Below are 17,222 nucleotides of genomic sequence, written 5' to 3' on the forward strand. Positions count from 1 at the left end.
TAACCCGGAGTCTCCGGCCACTACGGCGTGTCTCGTGATCATGCATATCCGGGTTTTGGCACGTAAATACCCAGAGGTTAATATTAACGTAATCTGTTGACTTCTTTAAGAGAAAAGAAAGAAGCCCGTGAAGTAAAAAACAAAGACAGAAAAACCCCAACCGCTCTGCACCGAAGATTGCATCAATCTTTACGGAAACCTCGTCAAATATAGGGCTACTGGTAACGAGCGGCCGCGCTTTTTTTTTATCGCATCGTTAGAGCCGCGTCCGCAGTTTTTAGTGCGCGCCTTCGGCCCCTGTCACGATCCTTTGCACGTTCGTAAGCACTGATGACGACGCTTACGTCTGAGACCACTCATATTACTGGTGCGGGGATGCGTTGTCACGTAGATTCTATGTTTTTTTTTTTTTTAATTTCGCAGGCTTTTATCATCTTCGCGTCTTTATTTATCGCACAAGTCGGACAGTTTTAAAGCTGCGGCCATATTGTAGAAATTTCTTGTTACGCAATCGGTTTTTGAGCGTCAGGGGACCACATCATGTTGGGGTGCTTGTGCCGTACGTGCGTGCACAATATTCGAAGACAGAGAACGCAATACAAAGTCTTACAATGATTGAACTGCACGCGGCTCGATCGTGATCCCCTCTTAGCCGTATTATTACATCAGTGACCTTTATCTATTCTCCACTGCTAGATGTCTTGGGCTGCCGACACAATGATCTTTACTCCGAATTGTATGATCGCTTCAATTATTACTCTGCTAGATCGCATCATTAAAAAAGAAAAAGAACTTTTTAGATAACATGCTCTGGAAGAGAAAAGAAGTGACAAGTGAGCGAGGATCGAGACGAGCGCGCGCCAGCATTCGTTTTAGGTTTTGTTTTGACAAGCATCAAATAAAGAAGACATCCCGTACTTCGGCTGCGCTTCCTGGTTTTCAACAGAATTTAATACATGTAATAACCCATAGACGAAATTTATGACGGATTCTCGTTCCAAGAAACATCGGAATACTGCTCTCGATAAACGTTTCCCGCTTCGCCGTTTGATCACTGCTCGTATCTTAGGAGTTGAGCGTGACAGACAATAAATGTTTGTGAAACAAAAGCGCATTTGGCATTAGATTTCTAGAGGCGGATCATTATTATGACCTTATAGCGTTACTTGCACTTTAATTGAATGAGTATAATAGTAACGTATAGCTCATGTTAAACTTCTCTCTCCTGTCTTCAGAATAGAGAGAGAGAGAAAGAAAGGTTTATTATTCGAAACAGTATCCTGAGCAAAGCCCGGTATCACCCTGAGGTGGGAAGGCTCCTTAGTCGAGGAACTCTCTGGCTTCGACTACCCTCTTGGCCCTGGCGACGAGTTGTTGTTGGTCTTCCGGGTCCTCGAGGGCGAGGTTGTTCTCCCACGGTTCGAATAGGTGGTCTTCATTTGCTTGTTGTACTTGTTTTCCATCTGTTTCCGGTTGCATTTCGTTATAAAAGAGAAGAAAAAAAAATAGCTTTCCTTTAACCTTGCCTCATTGGATGCTGCCATTGCGGTGAATCATTTCGCTAAGGGTGGCGACGTATCATACATTACTGAGCAAACACAGCTAGTCAATTGGAACGTTGCTCTTCAAAAGAACTTGATTTTGCAATGATACTATCAAACTAAGGGAAATTGATGAATGCATTTCCTGCCACAGAATCTGGAATGACTTACCAGTTAGATTAAACTGCTTCATTAGTAGGGTATTTTGAGAAATATCTCTGGTCACTGTTGAAACTTGACTCTACATGGGCGTTTTCTGCCTCACCATTTTCAGTTCTGCGTATTGGTGATCGTACTTTTATTTCTCTATATATTGTGAATTTTCTCTTACCTGTGGAAAATCTCAGTTGCAAGCTCCTGCTTATAACTTACAGCAACTTCGTTAGGAGCTCTCTTGGCAGTAATACACTCTACAGCCTCGTATTGTGTGCCTATAAGACTTCGTCCACTGTATCCACATGTCTACATGTAGCAAATGTTCGCAGAATAGTGATCCAAATCGCGCTGATGCCAAAAGTGGGAAATCGTAGGAGGGAGGAAAGACGCCGTCCTCGTACCGTCGAGGCCGCCGTTCCTCCTTCACTTCCGAAGCGCAATGATTCGAAAGCCGACGAACCCACTCGCGCGCGCGCACACACACGCGTTCCAGCGCGCAGCTGCGCGTTTGCACGGCCAACAGGCCAACAGCTGCTGTCGCGTCTCACTCCGCCCGGAATTCGCCGGTTTGTTTTATACGCCAGCCTCACTTCGCTGTCACTACGCGGTCTCTCCCCCGCCTCCCTCCTCCGTTTTCTCTTTTATAATTTTCTTTTTTTGCCATACTTCAGCGCAGTGACACGGTCGTAAGAAGCGCTCGGTACGCGTCGCCTTTGAGAAACTGAAGCCAACGTCGCACGTGTACAGCGTATATTTCTCGTCGCGCCGCGAGGAGCGAATAGCGGCGCCGTGTGTCTGCTGCGACTCGTTCGTTCAGGCGCGCGCATGCACGCAGACATTGCGGCAAACAGTGTGCAGCGCTGTGTGGCATCCGCCTCTGTTCCGAGTGCACGGGCTTACAGGAGTTCCCGGCATTTGCGAAAACAAGCAAGCGTGAAAGTAATGCAAATGCAGTAGTCTCAATGCCTGGACGAGTAGGCTACATAGAGGTTGCGCTTACGAGTGCAGTTTGTGCTCCTGAATTCTTTTCGACTGTACGACCGTACGGCTACCAGGAAGGTGACCTTTATAGTAGTTTCTCTTATTGGCGCACAAATCACTGCGGTGTTGCTAGTTGTGTACATGTGCGCTCTAGTGCTGGACTTGGGGTCATCGTTATGGAACGTTGTGGCGAGAATTAAGTCAGGGTTCAAGAAACGTACTGAACGGGAAAGACGCCATAAAACTTGTACATATATTGTCTCTGTCTTTACGCGCTGTTATTCCAAGGCGAGACGTGTGACCAGCTTGCACGACTTGAGGTTGTAATGGATCGTTCCGGTGCCGTTACTGCCCCTATTACTAGCTCCTATTACCTGCCAGGTGTTGCCAGGAACGCGGGTTTTAACGTGGCTTCGGCAGTTGGACTGACATGATAGCGGATTGAAAAACGTTCTTGAGCTGAGAAATATATTGGGATACGCCAAGGAACTTGAGAGGTCGTAAAGTAAACATTAGTCGCGCGAAGTGTGCAGTTCATCCACAGCGATAGACGCCGATTGAATAGCGCTATCGTCCATTGTCTTGCATTGACTTCAATGTGTTCACATGTTTTTACGCATAGGAACGGCCAGGAGCATTTGTCTGGTGTAGGGCAGACGTGGGCATAGTGTTCATGAGAGCAAAGCGTCGTACGAAGAGCAACGTGAGCGTGCCGATAGTCACTTTGACTGAGCGACGACTAATAGTGACTGCGGTGGCACGATGACCCACACGTGGCGTACGCTAGAGCGAATGGTAGTTTTCATTTTCAGCTTGCTGCTATTTAGGTTGCGTCGACTACCTGCACCGTTTCGAGCCTGGCCAATAACAGCTGTATCGCATGTCAGCCATCGATGTACAATTAAGTATTTCGGTAATCTTTGCTACGTCTCTCTCTGTCATGGCCAAACTTTGAGGAGTACTTCGATTTGGGTCCGTTGGTGGGGCATTCTGCAAATTTTACCACCGGAAATAAGGACGCAGAAACACGTATACTGCAGGCCCAGCGCTGTTCCTGGAACATTTGTCTGGTGTAGGGCAGACGTTGGTCGGCGCTTGTCCTGTGTGTTTGTGCGCGCGCGCGCGCGTGTGTGTGTGTGTGTGTGTGTGTGTGTGTGTGTGTGTGTGTGTGTGTGTGTGTGTGTGTGTGTGTGTGTGTGTGTGTGTGTGTGTGTGTGTGTGTGTGTGTGTGTGTGTGTGTGTGTGTGTGTGTGTGTGTGTGTGTGTGTGTGTGTGTGTGTGTGTGTGTGTGTGTGTGTGCGCGCGTGCGTGTGCGCGTGCGTGCGTGCGCGTGCGCTCTTTGATTTGCGCTCGTTAAATTTCCAACTTTGAGCCGTGTTTGCGGCTGTGCTCGAAAATGGGGCATGCAGCACAACCTTGCCCGAAGTATTTCCATGCTTCCCTGAGACATAAAGCTCATAGCAATCACGAAACATTCGTGACTTCAACCAGGATAGCCTGATTTGCATGTCGGCGAACATTGCTATTTCCTCTCGTGCAGCTGCTCACTGTAGCCACTGTTCGGCTGCCGGAGAGAAGGGGATGAACCGCGACTTTGGATGTCGAAGTTGGAATTTTATCTTTCCTTTTGCCAAAAATCGTATATCTGTTAGAAGTACAATAACAGTAAGGAAAATGACCAAAGAAGTATTGGAGTCGAGCGTAGGAGCATTTTCGTTCTAGCTGCGCAATGCCTGAACGATTCAATGCCTTGCAACTCCGTGACAGACGACACGAATTTCAATTATGTACGCGATAGCGGAACCGAGAGCATGAGAGCAACGGAAACTTTCCCGCGATTCATAAATGACAGTGATGTCGAACAAAATGATCGATGGGCGCCGTTGCGAAGTGGCGCAGTGTCGTGGCATGAAAAGATACCAACTCGGCTTCGGTATAAGCGGGAACGGAAGTGCGGGATATTTGATGGCGTCTGGAATCGCAAAACCTATCACTGTGGTGAGCTTTCGCACGACGAAGTCCCAACTTTGGTCAAAAGCCGAATTGCTCGAGGCAGGCTCTTCAGTAGAATTGCAAAGCCGCTTGACCCTTCGACGCCTGTCATGTCGCACTTTTTAGGGAAAGCTTTCGCTGCAAATAGCTTGTCTCCACTGGCATTGCTCTTGTCAAATCATGGCAGAACAAGTGGCTTGCGGCTTTATTTTATTGGAAACTTGGCATGAGCATTCATTCGGCGCTGTGCACACCTCACCTGCCGCGAGAACTGCCTTGATTGCGACCGCTGCCGCATATATTTTGCGTCTGCCGAACATTCACAGAGCAGCGACGGACTTTTGCCTTTTCTCTAACAACCATCGACGTGAGGCCATTCTCGGAGGACTTTAGGGAGAACACCACGCGCGCTCGTCGAGGTCAGACGTGCCTAAACACTGCTCCACAGCACGTACGTCGGCCCGAACCGCCGCCCCCAGCCGGGGGCCCCCGAGGCACCGCGAGCGGCACGGCTCGCCCCGAGACCCCGACGACTCCGGCTCCCCAGCTCTGGAGAGACGCTCAGCCGTCGAGCTAAGCCTCACTCGGACTCCGCCACTCCGCCGGCGACGCCAGCCGTTAACATGGAAGTAACGGTTGAAGGCCACACCGCAACCGCACAAGAGCTCCAGTCAGACCGATTGGACACCAGTTCTACATAAAGCCTATGCGTCCCGACCGGCCAATTCGCCGAAACCACCTCAACGCTCAGACAACGCTACCTCCGAGGCAGCAAACCCGAACGCCAGAAACGCGGCGCCCGACGCAGCAGCCGCAACTAGCAGCAGCAAGACACCGGCCCGCCTACCACCTGCGACCAAGGAGGCTCGCCTCACAGTGCAACGCAGCAAACAACTGCCGCCACTCCCACCCAACGCTATTAGAGGGGTCGTTCGCCCGCGAGGTGAAGTGCGACTCCTAGACATCCCAACACCTCGACTCAGTAAGGCAGTGCAGACCCAGCTCCAAATCACTCTACCGGACGACTTCTGCCTTCGCATCCACCCGACCAACAATACTTTCACCATGGCAACAACACATTTCCCAACAGCCGAGACTCTGAAGACGCTGACCTCCCTCACCATTGGAGACCGAACCTACCCGTGCGCAGCTTACGTGGCAGCCCCACCGGGGGCTACCAGAGGAGCCATCACAAACGCCTATGACGACCAGACCCCAATGCAACTCTACCAAGACCTGGTCAGAAGAAATCCAGAGCACACCATATTAGCAGCCCGACGCATGGGAAAGACGCACTCCATCCTAATCACCTTCGACGCAAGCGCAGTCCCGAACTCCATCAAATACATGGGAGCCATCCACCGCTGCACCCAATACCGCGGCAGTCCGGAAGCCTGCACAAATTGCAGACAACCGGGTCACCGTCATGACGTATGCCCAAGCCCCAAGACCAATCTTTGTCCCCGCTGTGGAATACAACATCCGCAACAAGAACCTCCTTGCACGCCTAATTGCATTCTGTGCGAGGGCCCTCACCTTACCGGCACGGGATCCTGCAAGGGACGAAACCTTCACCAGACACGGAAACAGCCGAGCCACCCACAAACGCGGCATCAAGAATTGATCACATCCGGGGATAATTTTCCCCAGTTGTCGCCCAACCAACACAAGCAAGCCTGGACAGCGCCGTTGAAGCAAGCCTGGGACACTCCCCTCTCTTCTCACAAGCACATGCCATCCATGACAGCGACTCCCAATCTACAACACGCCCTTGCAAAATCCCAGGAGGAGGCAGCGGCGGCCAAAGCAGAAGCTACAGCAGCCCGGAAAGAAGCCGCCGCCCTTCATCAACATATCGCCAAACTGGAATCCCAGATAAGTGCTCTTGCCTCTGGATCTCCCATTCCACCTGCCCCCGCTCCTGCCGCATCCCAGCCTCCCACCCCCAACCCACCCATCGCTCATACCTTACCCAGTCACTCCAACCCTACTTCCTCTCCTGATTTGCTAGCAATGGAAGCTGACACCGGACCCTCCGCAAGTTCAACTCCATGCGCAGCACCCACTCCCTCCACCGCTACCTCAGGAGACGACATTCCAACCCTGCTTGAGTCCTTCGCTGCTCACTTTGAGGCAAAATTGCAGGCCGCTATTACTCACATCAACCAGGAATGTGCAACCCTCAAAAACGCGGTAATCCACATAACACAAGACAATAGTGCTTTTAACCAACGATTAGACGTGCTAACCCAAGGCTTCTCTGACCGATGTAGCGATCTTGAGTCCCAGCTCAATTCTTACTCAACCGCCCTCCCGAAGCGGGACCCCACCCCAAATAGACGCAAGAAGGCTAAAGCAACGGAGGGAAACGACAACCCTATGCCTGTCATAGCTCACGACTCCCACCCCCCTGTTATTCCTTCCCCTGCTATCGACTCTCATGATGGCAGCTCCAAACCATAATCTTACACTCTGGCAGTGGAACTGCCGGGGCTTTCGCCAGAAGCGTCATGTGGTCCACCAACTGCTGTCCTGCGCAACGGGGCCCGACATCCTTGCCCTGTAGGAACCCTCCAACCCACTTACCCTCCCTGGCTATACTCCTATTCTGCCCACATCCCCCCTACCCTCCCGGGTAGCGTTTCTAGTTAGTCGCTCAATCACCACCATCTCCCATACCCTACCGATTCAAGACATTGATCACCTTCTAATTGAGCTTGTGCCGCAACACGCTCGAGCGAACAGTCTCTTCATCCTAAATGTATATAGCCACCCAAGGTGCCTACAAAGCAACTTCGAACGCCTCTTTACACTTGCGAAGCGCATAGCAAACAAGTGCCCCGTACTCTTAAACATTCTCTTAAACATTCAAATTTATTCAAACATTCATTCAAACTAAAATTCTCTTAAACATTCAACTACCCCGCAGACCTCCCAGAGGCTCCACTTTCACGAAGTGGGACTCTTTCCGATCATATAGAGCAGCCCGCACCTCCGCCCCCATCAAGGACATCACCGAATGGACCAAACAACTACAACGTGATGTCCGACTCGTAACTCGTCCCCTATGGGAGGACTACCCCAGCGACACAGTTGACTCCCACCTCCTACATTTATGGGAAGCTAAAGCAAGCCTAGAACGACGCTGGCAAAGGCAGCGTTGGAACCGGACACTTAGACGCCGCCTCGCCCGTCTCAACAAAGAGATAGAGACACACGCAGCGACTCTTTCACGACAAAACTGGTAGTCACTATGCAACAAGCTAGATGGCAATATGGGTTTACCTCAGACCTGGAACCTCTTTAGACACTTAATAGACTCCACACAGTCTAAGACTACACAAAGACACAACCTCACCAAACTCATACATACTTCCGATACACCTCCATTGGAATTCCTCCAAGAACTTCGAAATCTGTACTTTCCCACACACCCTCCTTTAACACACACCGACTATGCAGGCCCCCCTAACGACTTCCTCGACCAACCCATTACAGAAGCAGAGGTTCAGGCTGAACTCCAGAGACTTAACACGTGCTCAACCCCCGGTCCGGACGGGGTACATAACAAGGCACTCCGGAATCTCGACGCTGAATCCATTGCGGCCCTTACCGAATACTTTAACGGGTGCTGGCAAAAGGGCACCCTCCCATCGCAATGGAAAGAGGCCAAAGTCGTCTTCATACCTAAACCCGGGAAACCTCTGCTCACCTCTAACCTCAGACCCATCTCTCTGACATCTTCGGTGGGCAAACTGATGGAACACGTACTCCAGACCAGGCTCTGCCGTTACCTAGAAAGCAATGATCTGATGCCCACCTGCATGTTTGGATTTCGTCCTGGACTTTCCACACAGGACGTCTTCCTACAGCTAAAACATCACATTCTAGATTCCCAAACCAACGACACCAAAGTTATTCTAGGTGTGGATCTTACTAAGGCATTTGACAACGTTACACACTCAGCTATCCTACAATACCTTACAACCTTGGGAGTCGGAGCCAGGATGTACAACTACATCCGAGACTTCCTCAGCCACCGCACAGCCACACTTACTTTCGGTGATCACAGCCTCCCAGGTATCACACTCGGGGCACGAGGTACGCCCCAGGGAGCCGTCCTTTCCCCTATATTATTCAATATAGCACTCCTTCACCTACCCCAACAACTAGCTCAAATCCCCGACATCCATTTTAGCCTCTACGCCGACGACATCACTGTCTGGACAAACCGAGGCAGTAACGCCGAAATAGAACAACACCTACAATTGGCACTAACCACCATCGACACATATGTACGAGAGCGTGGCCTGACCTGCTCCCCGTCAAAATCGGAGCTCTTTCTATACCGCCACAAGCAACACGATTCAGTCGTTCCTCCCATCACCCTTACGCTAGGTACTCACCCCATCCCACTAGTATCAAATATCCGAGTGCTAGGGCTAGTTATCCACTCTCATGGCGCGCACGGAGAAGTCATAAAAACTCTCCAAACACACGCTCAACAGACCACCCGACTGATTCGCCGCATAGCGAACCGCCGGGCTGGCTTACGCGAGGAAAACACGCTTCGCCTCACCATAGAGCAGGCCGCACACTGGCGTCGACTACAAACTCGAACTGCTCCATACCCCATACTACTACATGCCAGATACCCAGACCAATTCCCCTCAACATGCAAACTTTGCGGCAAACCAGGAGACTTCCTGCACACCCTCCTCACATGCCCCACCTTCCCTCATCCCCCATCACCTGCCGCGGCGGTGTCTTACTGGGAGACTCTTCTGACCTGCACTTCCGCTCAAGACCAGTGCCGGATCATCTCCAGTGCAATAAGGATTGCGCTTCAAGGACTCTCCTTCGCTTTGTAAGGGTGCCCCCTCATAGTAAGGGAGCACTCAAGTGCCATGTAGGGGGCTTCGCCCCCACCATTCATATCATTGGCAATAAATGTTTCTACCACCACCGGAGGACTTTATTTGTACACACTGCGATGGCTTAGCGGCTATGGTGTTGCGCTGCTAAGCACGAGGCCGCGCGATCAAATCCAGCCCGCGACGGCCGCATTTTCGGGGGGGGGGGGGGGGGGGGGTGAAATGCAAAAACGCCCGTGTCTCGTGTATTGGGGGCACGTTGAAGATCTGCTGGTGGTCAAAATTAATCCGAGGTCCGCAACTACGGCATACATCGTAATCAAATTGTGGTTCTGGCACGTAAAACACCAGAATTCAACTACATTACTTTATTTGCGGTGCTTGACTCCACCCGATATGTACTGATATAACCCTATGGCGCAGCCTACAAATTTTACACGACACAGGACTTGCGTCATGATCTTCAATATAGTGCTCGGTTTACGGCACTGCGTCATCGTACCGCTATTCTTGTCGTCCCCTTTCGCTTCCGTTGCGCAGTGTAGCAGGTGAGAGCGCACAAGCTCGGTGCGACTTGTGCTCCGGCCTTTCTATAGACACATTTTACTACTGCTACTAGAAGCGGTTAGGTAAACATTTTATAACATTTACTGGTCGCCTATAGCAACCGAATTACCAGGGTTGGCTTGCTAGCGTGCAAGCACACTGAGAAGGCGTCGGAAATTAGAAATAGGGAGCGGAATCAAAGTGCTCGTTTTTTGCTGTCAAGGATGATTGAACGGGCTACGTACGACCAAGCGTGAAAATGACTGGAGCTTAAAGAGCGAAATTGCGTTGGAACAGACGTGGAGTAATGCCGGCGTTACATTTTTTGTCCCCGTGCTGACCTTTCCTTAACTGTACTATAAGTATAAAACTTCAACGTGACATCTTAGAGATAAACGTGTAATTTCGCAAGCTTTCGACATGGCACCCGGCCTAGCCCTTTCGTAAACCTATAGTGCGGACTCGAAACATGGCGTCAGTGGAAATGCGGTGACGCGTTCCCGTTTATTTGCATCTTTCCGCGTGTTATAAGTCTGTGCCGACATGCAGGGAGACCATCGTAAGTCCCATGGTCATGCTTGGTACTCACCGCCGGGGTTTTTGACAGTGTAGTTTGCATTGGTTAAGTTGTTCAAAAATGGGATCTTTGTGCCAGTGGCAGATCCAAAGAGACAGTCCTGCCGCCCCCTACACTCCCATTTCTTTGAGGCTGCCCTGGATCCACCCCTGCTTCGTACCCTGGTGGCGACTTGCTCTAAAGCTCGATGATTGTTTCCTATAAACAAATGTCCCCGTTCAGTAGATAGTCGCAGAACACGGAGGCGTACCCAACGTCGGAGTCTGAACCCGAGGCCGTAACAAAATTTGAGAGAAACAGTAATGGTGAGTAGAAACATGAAGGATGCGGGTTTTCTCCTTGCGGGAACTGGGTGCGTTTAGTGAAAGAATATTACCTTTTTTTCTTTTGAGGCACCTGGCTCATACTCAGTTTTTCGCGTATGATTGCTAACGGGCCTAACTAAGGATAGAGTTGCGGAAATAGGGATACTGCATTATATACAGTGACGTTTCTGTAGGGTGTTCATCACGCGCCTTTGGCAGATAATTGTGGAAAAATGAATCCTCAACCGCGATCGTGCGGGATACTCATCAATGTGATCAAAGTACGCAATTGCGCAATTACAGCTTCGTTGCAAAGCATCTCATAATGTCTTTCAGAGTGTCCCTCTTAAATATATAGCCATCCGTAGACATGGATCAAGGGCAGCTTGTAACGTTATGAACGATGTTCAGAAGACTCGTGTGCGTACGAATGCCTGTAATGGAAAGCATTGTAAAACGCGTGAAAATGTAATTGTGCCGAATTTGTAAGATTCGTTCGCTGCGATCACAGGAAGCAATCGGGAGAAATCGATATGTTTTAATGAGGTAGTTCCCAAATACTGCGCGAGCCTCCAAGACAAACCAATAGCGCCAGTCATCAAGACAATAGATAAGTTCTCCCGAAGTAGAGGGGGGGGGGAGGGGAGAAATGACCTAGAAGAAACGACAGGAGCATGAAAGTCCCTACGCCAAAACTAATCACAAAGATGACGGTAAATGTCATTTCATATTATAACTGAACAAATATTCTTCTTGGGCAAGTTGGTGCCATTTGGAAAACATTATTTTAGGGCGCTAAAAAGACGCCTGAAAGGGAGAAACATACACATGCGCACAGAGGTCCATCTACCAACTGATTTATTGAAATGGAAGACGGGGCGTGGTCCAATTCCTGCGTAGGCGCAACAAGAGATATGACGTGACACTGAAAGGCTGTCTCCCAAACAAGTCCATCTCAGTAGCATACTGTTTACCGCTGCGACTGCACCGAACGTAGATGAGGAGGCTTGCTCTTTGCGCTTTCAAAAGACATACCGTCATCACCTATCCAAGTTAACAGCACTCTAGAAATAACATGGGTTATATTAACCCTAGGTAACTAAGTTGATTCTTGGCACGTGTTATCGACCGCCTTATTCATCGTCCACATTTATTAATGAACTGCATAGCAGTGTCAGCATAGTAAATTCTCGTTTTCCTTCTCACCCTTTGCTTTTGCTAGGAGATTTTAACTTTCCTAACATAATGTGGAATACCCTGTCATTACGTCTTTCCCCATTTTCGCAACAGGCTGATGACTTTCTTAATTTATGCTCAGTTTTTTTCCCTTATGCAAATAGTTACTCAGGCCACCACGATTTCAAACGACGTAGCTAACACCCTCGACTTGATACTTACGACACATGCTGACCTTGCATCTCATATTTTTATTTATTTATTTATTGAATACTGCGGACACGTGGTCCAAGCAGGGAGGGCGACATATGGTACATACAAAGAAAATCAGATTGACAAAACAAACAGAACAATGAAAAACAAGATTAGGAAGTAGATTCAATTTATACAATTCCATTCGGTTACAGTTCGAGGAAAAAAAGAAAACTTATATGTGTTTGTTCTTGCAAAGTAAGGGGTTAATGCATCCTGTCTGCGGTGGCGTGTAGTTCTGGTCGATAACTGCGATAAATGTTCAGATGGGTCAAGGGATAAATTGTTAGTGTGAAGTAGTTTAAGGAATTCAAGTCTCTGTTTTTTTCTTCTAAGTTCGAGTGGTTCAAGGTTGTTAATTTTCATAAGTTCGGTGGGGGAATCACATCTGGAAAATTTGTTAAATATAAATCTGACCGCTTTTCTCTGAATTCTCTCAAGGCTATTGATATTAGTTTTTGTGTATGGATCCCAAACTATGCAAGCATATTCGAGCTTAGGTCTAATTAGGGAGATGTAGCATAGCATTTTAACGTTAGGTGGGGCTTTCTTAAGTTTGTGTCTCAGCAGGCATAGTTTTCTGAAGGCTGAAGCGCTAGTGTTAGTTATGTGATTATTCCATGATAGTGAATTGTTAAGGGTCACTCCTAGGTATTTATAGCTAGTGACTTCACGAAGAGGTGATGGACCTAACTTGTATGTATAAAGCAGGGGTGATTTCTTATGTGTCATTCGCAGTAGTACGCTTTTATCTGTGTTTAGTGTCATTCCCCAGCACCTGCACCATGCAAGAATGTTATTTAAACTACAACATAAAGTAGTTTGATCATGGAGAGAAACTACATCTGTAAAGAGTACACAGTCATCGGCAAATAATCGAATCCGTACACCACCTTCAACCGTTTTAACAATATCATTAATATATAGAACAAAAAGAAGAGGACCGAGCACACTGCCCTGGGGAACACCCGATGTGACCGGAAGGCAGCCCGATTTTTCGCCATTTATCTCAACGAATTGTTTCCGTTTAGACAAATAAGCTGAAATCCAAGAGATAAACATCTGAGGGATTCCTGCATTTTCAAGTTTTAGGATTAATTTATCATGAGGGACCGTATCGAATGCCTTACGGAAGTCAAGGAAAATTATGTCTGTTTGTCCGTTCTTGTCAAGGGTTGATGCAAACGAATGAACTACAGGGACCAGCTGTGTGACAGTCGAATACCCTCTTCTGAAACCGTGCTGGAAATTAGTTAAAATGGAATGTTTTTCTAGATATGTAGTTATGCTTTTTGCTATGATATGTTCGATGAGTTTGCAGCATGATGACGTTAAAGAAATAGGCCGGTAATTATCTCCAAGTAGATGGTCTCCCTTTTTATGAATTGGTGCTATTCGGGCTGTTCTCCAGTCATTCGGTAACTCAGACGACAATAATGAAGCACGGAATATTATAACAAGAAACTTTGATAAGGTTACAGCATATCTACGGAGAAACAAATTAGGGATATTGTCAGGCCCACTTGAACATTTCGGTTTTAGGTTCAGCACCATAGACAGTACACCAGCATACGATATAAAATTTACATCAAACGGTTGGTACGCTGGGCAGTTAAGTGAACAATTACTGGGAGTTGAGAAGACACTGTGAAAAAACATATCACTTACTTATCAGGAATTAGTTACCACCTCTCGCTCAATTTTATAATTGACGCTCCTTTCCCTAAAAAGTCCAAACACCGGAAAACCATACGCGTCTATCGGAAAGCTAACTTCGTAACAATAAACAATGAGCTGTCTCATTCCTATGATGATTTTGTCAAAAACTTCGATGATCGTTCAGTCCAATCTAACTGGGATTTCTTCACACGTACAGTTCACAGATTAACTGAGAAATGCATCCCTAACCGCACAATCACTTCAAATGCGCAAGCGCCATGGTACTCCGGTCATCTAAAACGCTTATCCAACCGCAAAAATCGCTTCTATAACTTAGCAAAATCATCCCCTACTGACGCACGCTGAGCAACTTATAAATACGCCTGCGATATCTATATAGCAGCTTTAAAGAACTGCTGAAGACAATTATTTATCTCGCACACTAGCTGAAATACTAAAAACACATCTTAAAAAGTTTTGTCATATGGTAAACCCAACAACTAACAATGCTATTTCATTAGAAGATTTATCTGGAAATGCTGTTCCCGAGAACATATGTGCGACCATTCTTAACGAATCATTTACAAGTCAATTTTAGAAAACTGGCAATGTTGAATTTCCATTGTTGATGCACACGGAATTAACAAGTTAATAGACAATTTAGCGTATCATCCTTCACCTGGGTACGACTGCATTAACAGTAAATTCCTTAAAAGCACTAACCTCTTTAGTTTCATGATACTAACAAAAATTTTCCGACAATCTCTTAACTCATGTGAGCTTCCAAAGGAATGGAAAATTGGGAAAGTGGTTCCAATCTATAAATCTGGCCCCAGAAATTCACCTCTTAATTATCACCCCACATCCCTTACAAGTAGCTGCTGTAAATTATGAGAGCATGTAGTTTTCACGAATCTGGATAGCTTTCTAGAACCCAACACATATTTTATTAACGCACAACATGGTTTTCGAAAATCATATTCCTGCGAAACACCACTAGTATCATTCACTCATGAACTGCATCGCATCCTGGATCGCTCATCGTGCGCTGACTGTGTCTTCTTGGATTGTAGTAAAGCATTTGATAAAGTATGCCATAAACTACTACTTTTTAACCTAAGCTTGCGAAATATCGACCCTAACCTTCTAGAATGGATAGAGCATTTCCTTACTAACCGCTTCCAATGTGTTACTGCTGACGGTCGTAACTCTCCACTCACAGAAGTTCAATCGGGTGTACCACAAGGGTCTGTGCTGGGACCACTTTTATTTCTTGTCTGTATTAAAAATCTGACCGCTAAAATGTCTTCTAACATACATCTGTTCGCAGATGATTGTGTTATCTTCGGGGAAATTAAAAGCACAGATGATACTAATGCACCCGAAGCTGATCTGGATAATATAGATGAGTGGTGCAGGAAGTGGCTAAGGGTAATAAATATTAACAAATGCAAAATAATGCACATATCCAGATCTAATTGTACTCCTAGCACCTACCATCTGAACAACGCTCCCTTAGATTTCGTCGTGCCATATAAACATCTTGGTATCCGCATTACAAATAACTTAAATTGGACCATGCATATACAGTACTTCATTAACAATGCTAATCGCATGCTCGGGTGCTTGCAGCGCAACTATTTCAAAGCAGCGACTACTTTAATGTTGCAGCTTTACAAGACTCTAAGACGCTCGAAACTTGAATATGCATCTGCATTTTGGTATCCCAGTCACGTTAATCTCATGACGTCACTTGAACTAGTACAAAATAATTCTACCTGTTTCATTCTTTCTAATTATAGCCATGCTGCGAGTATAACCTTAATGAAAACTAACCTAGCGCTTATTCCACTCGCTAACCGCAGCAAAATTGCCTGTCTTTCGCTATTTCATAAAATTTTTAATCACACCGCGCTTCATGAAAATTTCAGCCTACGGCCTCAGTACATTTCAAACCGCGTCCATCATCGCAGTAAAGTAGCAATTCATTCATGTCGCACAAAGCCTTTCTTTCAGTTTTTCATCCCCCGTACATCTCAGGAATGGAACCACCTTCCCTCAAGTACCGTAGCCATCACCGATAACAAACTTTCCCGCGGAACAATAGCTAACATTGTATAATCAGGAGAATCATTGTATTTACAGAAGTGACAGCACTTGTTTGTTTGCTTTACACTACTGCTCTGTAACCACTTCCCTCTTTAATGCCATATGGGCCTGAGGGTATTTTAAATAAATAAATACAACTTGACTGACACGCCGGCGTTGTCCACCCGCACCTCACCAACCTCAACGAGGTTACACACTCCGTAACATGAGGACTAGTCAACCGTGCCGGAGACGGTGCAGGTGCACCCGCAGGGCGCGACCGCCTTACGAGATACAACGACCTTGTAAAGTCATTTTACCTCGCAAGAAGAACCTTCCCCACCCCTCACCGCAAGTTAAACAGGGCACAGGCAACCAGCCTTCGCCTGCTACAGACGAATACATACCCCTTCCTCACACGCTATCACACTATATACCCCGCCATCTACCCGAGCCAGACGTGCAAGGTCTGTAAAACTGAATCGGCAACACTCCCCCACATGCTATGGGAGTGCAGAGATCAATACCAAGAGCTTAATCCCGTGACCCTCTCGTCGAGATGGCACGCCGCCCTGCGCAGCTCCCATCTCGACGACCAACTCTGGGCGACCCAGCAGGCCTACGAAGCGGCGAAGAGGCAAGACCTCGACGTTCCATCGTGGGAGGCCTATGCCCAGCCGACAGAACTGCTGGTGTTCATTAAAGTTTACTCTCTCTCTCTCTCTCTTGACTGAAATATCACTCACACACGTGGTATGTACCTTTCTTTTTGATGTAGGGTTCACGAGCAGTTTTATTACCGCTCCTACCCAGTATGGCTCACATGCACAGGAATTGCAATGCGCGCTAAATCAACCTCAAACTTCATTCGACCTGAACTTCTGGCAGTTGCCTCAAGACTATGCTGTCTTCACGTCGAACGCTGAACTTTTTTGTATTTACATTCTTTCATCAATTGGGGGGGGGGGGGGGAGATATTTTCTGTAATGTCGTCGATTGACACTACCAGGTCCGAAAGGGTTAAAAAGGGATATTAAACACTAGATAATATCCATGTCATGAATAAATTGAGAAC

At 47.5% G+C, this 17,222-nt stretch overlaps 1 protein-coding gene across 1 annotated transcript in view; it reads left to right on the forward strand.

Moving 5' to 3' along the window:
• Ca-beta (Calcium channel protein beta subunit) overlaps positions 1–17,222 on the forward strand; it is a 132,401-nt gene that overhangs the window by 12,286 nt on the left and 102,893 nt on the right. The gene's annotated exons all lie outside the window — the stretch shown is intronic.

Source organism: Dermacentor andersoni, chromosome 2, assembly GCF_023375885.2.
Source record: "Dermacentor andersoni chromosome 2, qqDerAnde1_hic_scaffold, whole genome shotgun sequence".
Taxonomy (NCBI): Eukaryota; Metazoa; Arthropoda; class Arachnida; order Ixodida; family Ixodidae; genus Dermacentor; species Dermacentor andersoni.